We start from the raw sequence: 5,403 nt of genomic DNA on the forward strand, positions 1-5,403 counted from the left end.
TTATCAGCAAATTGAAGGGAATCCACAGGTCTGGAGTATCCTGGAAGATGGTATGAACATAACATAATACAGTGGTACCTTGGGTTAAGAACTTAATTTGTTCTGGAGGTCCATTCTTAACCTGAAACTGTTCTTAACTTGAGGTAAAACTTTAGCTAATGGGGCCTTCCGCTGCCGCCACACAATTTCTGTTCTCATCTGCTGGATCAAGCTAATAGCCATCTAATCTAGCAGCCTTTTCTCACAGCGGCCAACCAGATGCCTGTCAGACACCCCCAATCAGGATCCGAGCACACTAGAACTCTTCCTTCCTGTGGTCTCCAGCAAAAGGTTTGGTTAGTGGCGGATTGGTTGTCTGGTTGGAACCCTGAACAGCAGTTTGTCCCCCCTGCCCCGCCCCACCAATCCCACTTGTTACAATCTAGGAGCAAACAACAGGGAACAGCTATTGCCATGGTGCCCTGCTTGGGATGGTGTCATCTGTCTGGCCATGGCTGGAGATACTGGATCAGGTGGAACTGATCCAGCAGAGCAGCTATTCAGTTCACACTGTGGAAGGGGTGTTCACCTCTCACCAACAGAATGCTTGCATACCATTCTATTAGAGGCTGAGGTCCCTTTGGCTAACCCCAATTAGGGGTTGGCCAAAGGGGGCCAGGACCACCACCACCCAAAGTTAATGGGCATTGCCAGCCAAATGGTGTGTGTGCACCGCATCTTGTGATTCATTATGTGGGGAGGGGCTTGCCTGTCTGAAAAACCCATGACTTGGGTGCACCAACACTAGCTAATCACAGTCAGGGTCTGAGTGGGACTGAGTGGGAACAAGGCATTAATAACATCAAAAGCCAAGTCCAATTCCATTTCCTAGGCACTGGGCTGGTTCAACTTTTCTCAATCTTCCTCTGTCTCAGAGCAGCACATTATTGCCCCGAAGCTGTCAAGATCATGATAAATCAGCTCATTCTCAGGGCCATAAAGTCATTTGTGTATTAGTTAAATTGTCCACTTATAGGATATTATGTAGCCAAATTTTCTGCACATTCACAGCACCTCCCACGGGCAGTCTAACAGTGTGTCTGGGGCTGCCAGAATTCGGTCAGGGCTTTAGGGCACTCCTCCTCCTTCTCCTGGCTTTGTCTGTGATCACTCCACATTTCTCTGGTACCTCATTGGCCACTGAGGGCTGATACCATTGCAGTCTCATGCAGATTGTTCCCTTGCAGGTTGTTAAGAGTAAATAATCTAATGCTGTGTCTGAGTGCCTACGCTGCTGCTCACAATCTGCAGGGTGGCGTTTTCCTCTTCCTTCCTTCATCTCTTGTTCAAGCTTGCCAGAAGACCTTGGATCACAGAGCCATACAGGCTGATTCTCAGAGGATTCGGAAGAAATTAAAACAGCGAAGGAAAGCAAAGTATTTCTCTGCAATGCCTTTTGTGCATCCTTTTAAAAATAGGTGTATATTGCTAAAGTTTAACATGCACTACGGAATTCAGAAATAGTAGCAAACAAGAGACCTTACTGGGTGCAAATAATACATCCCACGTGCAAAACTGACAGGCTTTTCCTGGTGTTAAAAAATGGGGGGGGGGTATTGTTTGCCGTGTACAATGCAAAGGATTGGGAAGGGTGCCGTTGCCCTGCTTACATGTTTCCCATGCTTCGTATTTTTTGCTCTATATCATAAAATCATAGAGTTGGAAGGGACCCCATCATCTGGTCCAACTCCCTGCAGTCCAGGAATATGCAGCTGCCCTATATGGGGATCAAACCTGCAACCTTGGCATTATCAGCACCATGCTCTAACCAACTGAGCTATCCAGGCATCTGATTGGCCACTGTGAGAATGGGATTCTGGAGTAGATGGGCCATTGGCTTGATCCAGCAGGGCTCTTCTTAGGCTTTGTGGTTAGCCTTGCTTCCAGAGGGAGGAATAGTCTTGTTGTAGGGACAGCTTTTGCTCCACTTTCTGATTTTGTTTTCAGACAGTAGAATTGAAGAACCATAAATAGGCATTTAAAGTTCACAAAATGGCAAAGCCTTGCTACAAGAGGCATTGCTGTTGATGCTCATCATGGGTTCCACACCACACCACACCCCCATCAGCTCACAGATTGTACAATGAAAGCTGGTGTCACATGGAGTGAGTGAGCTGTGAGCCAGGAAGTCGCTAGATCAAACCTCAGCTACAGACATTATTCTCTCATAGTCATGGCATAGTAGGTGTGCCACACATTAACCCAGCCTGAATTGTGCCATATGAGTGTTAAGCGTTTATCTGGAAAGTGACAACCTGCGAAGGCCAGAGGCTGACCATCTAAACATACTTACTTGGAAGTTCTATCAAAATTACTTCCAAGTGAACCTGTTTCAGACTGGGCTGAAACATCGGTTCACTTTGCCCAGAACTACAGTAACAAAATTTGTGACATGCGAAGCTATATATTTACTGTACTAGTTTGATAGGATAGTTTGGACCCATCTGCATATGTTGTAAATGCATAGGTACAAACATGTTTTACGAAGAGGAAAAGGCAGCAATACAATCAGGTACAGCAGCCCTGCTATTCCATCACCACAAAGTCCGTAAATGTTTGTATCTGTGTGTAAATTATGTCTTGCCCTAGAACATCTGACCATAATGATGCACCACTGGGTCTCCAAAATTGTATGTTTCTGATTAACGATGTAAGACATTCAGTTAAATATATGACCGATATAGTCCAGGATCAGAATGGTGGTGTCACGAGACACATGCATTCCATTGTTTTACTGAATGGAGAGGCTGAGGTTTACCCCCCTTGACTCCAGTGGAATTCCCTGTGCCTTAGCTTTTCCTGACTATTATGAAGACTGCCTTGCTGGAAAGGACAAATCCGTGAGCTCATAAAGATTTTTCAGAGCGGAAACATTTTCTTTTTGGAACAGATCGGATCACACCAGGTATCAAGTGTTTCAAAGAGGGAAACATCAGGAGTTCCCTAGAGAGGTCTTCACCCCCATCTCAGATGGCATGGGTCACACCAGCAATTTGCCCCAGTTCAACAAAAAACTCAAACACCTTTTTTAACTTCAGAGATCGTTTTCTTTCCTTTCCTTTTTTCCTCCTGGAAAAAATTGTTCGAATCAGTTTTTGGGGTTTTTTTGCCTTTCGCCATCACATTTTAGCATTCTTCCTCTAAGAACAGGAGGAAATGAAGCCAGGCTACCTTACTATCATACAGTACAGGACCTGCACTGCCTTTTCCGATACCAATGGCAAGGAAAGATAGAGCTGGCATTGTATTGACTGTATTGTTTCACGCCGTCTTAATGATCAGGTGATAGCTGTCTAGCATATCAAGGGTGCACCAACTGGTAAACTAGACCAAATCTAACCTTCTGAGAGGCATCACCTGGTACTCTGGTTGCCAAGCTAGATATGAAAGAGGGTGTGGAGCAGGGACATGGCTATGAAAACAGGTTTGGCTAGAACAAAAACCAGCATACTACCACAGCACCATAATGCCCCCACATCAGCATTCTTGCCATGACTTATTCAGACATCTCTTTACCCATGGGAAGCTGTGACTATCAGGAATGCTAACAGAAAGCTGTGTACCATCCATACCAAACTATCACTGAGCTGTAAGTTGCCCCTTCCTCACCTCATTTATTCTACATAAGTTTGGTTACTAAGTAGCTTGCCATAAATATTTCTAGTACAAAGAATATGCCACTGAATGAGTCATCAAGGTATTTCTCGTTATTATTTTGTTTTTGAAACAGACCTAATTCTCTCTGGTGTCAGGTGGTTTTTGTGTGTGTGTGTGTGTGTGTGAGAGAGAGAGAGAGAGAGAGAGAGAGAGAGAGTATCCATTCTACATTTGCCTAATCATAAATCTTAAAAATATGTATTATTGTGCAGCTGCAGTCTATGCAGTGTATGAAATTCTATGCTGATGTCATATGCTAAAATAACATATTTTAAAATTAGGAAACTCTGGTAAGAAGACTTTCTAGTTCCCATAAACTTAAGGCATGCCAGAATCATTCTGCACAGTATATTCATTTAATGTCATTGTAAAACCATTTCCCGGAGAATGTCTGTCCATTGTCAGTATAGCCTTTTTGAGTACCCCAGGCACACCAGTAAGTCCTATAGAAATTATAATATGTATCTCATGAATCATAATCCATTTCTTAGTCTTTAAGGTGCCACAAGATGCTTCCTTGTTTTATAGAAATGATCAGTAATAAAAACACTACCCCTGTGATAAGAAGTTCCAGTCCACTTCACATTCATCCCTATGGCAGGTATTCAGTACTTCAAGAGTATTTAACAATGCACTTGCAGGGGGTTTCAAGAAGAGTTTGTGATTTGGGGAGGGAACTTTCACAAGCCTTTGTACAATTATAGTTCACTTCTGTACCTGTCTAATCAGAAGTACCGTATTTTTTGCACCATAACACTCACTTTTTTCCTCCTAGAAAGTAAGGGGAAATGTCTACGCGTGTTATGGAGGAAATGCCTATGGGTGGCATGCCTACGGATTTTCCTCCTCTAAAAACTATGTGCGTGTTATGGTCGGGTGCGTGTTATAGAGCCAAAAATATGGTAAGTCCCACTAAGTTCAATAGAATTTACAACCAGATAAATGGATATGTGTGTAAAGTTGGACGATTCAAATGTTGTGTGTGTGCTATGTAATGTGATTGATTATGTAGAGCAAGGCTTACCTCCCCCCCTCCCCAATATTTTATTCAAGTTGGCACCTCTGGTTAGGTGCTTCCCAACCAAAGAACAGAAAGCCATTCCAACAGCACTGACTGTAATGAAGGATCAATCTCTGCCACCCTGCCAAACAAACCCTGCTGTATAATCAATAAATGTGTGGCATGAGGTCTTGGGAACTATAGTTTGTCCCCACAGAGCAAAAATACTCAGCACCCTTCACGGACTACAGTTCCCAGGATTTTCGGGGGGGGGGAGGCGAGACAGTTAATTGTAGGTGTGGATATGCCCAAAGGCTAATTGATCTGTGTTAAACGAACAATTCGCTCTAAAATATAAGGCAACACCTTGCCTTAGAAATAAACGGCCGGTCCTGTGTGCTGGTCTGTGCTTGACCTCGACCAACCCACCCGGAGTCCTTCATGGCGGGCACTGAACCTCTGAAGGAGAGGAAAGTGAAATGACCTCCAAACTCCCCTCCCTCGGCAGGCAGCGAAGATTAAACCCTTCAAGGCATCGCCAAAGAACAGAAAGAGCAAAGGCGCAGCCGGCGCGTATGTGGCAGGAGGAGACGGAGGAAGGGCCCCGCCTGCTCGCGGTCTCACACGCAGCCCTTGATGGTGCGTCGGAAACTGAATAGGGGGGATAGAGGGGGGGGATCCGCCACACGCGGCGCAGCAGTTTCCAT

General features: G+C 44.6%; 1 long non-coding RNA gene across 1 annotated transcript in view; it reads right to left on the reverse strand.

Annotated features, from left to right (window-relative positions):
• Positions 1-5,403, reverse strand: part of LOC309338751 — a 565,035-nt gene that overhangs the window by 291,100 nt on the left and 268,532 nt on the right. The window lies entirely within an intron of this gene.

The sequence above is a fragment of the Podarcis erhardii genome (genome assembly GCF_964252035.2).
Source record: "Podarcis erhardii genome assembly, chromosome: 3".
NCBI classification, from domain to species: Eukaryota; Metazoa; Chordata; class Lepidosauria; order Squamata; family Lacertidae; genus Podarcis; species Podarcis erhardii.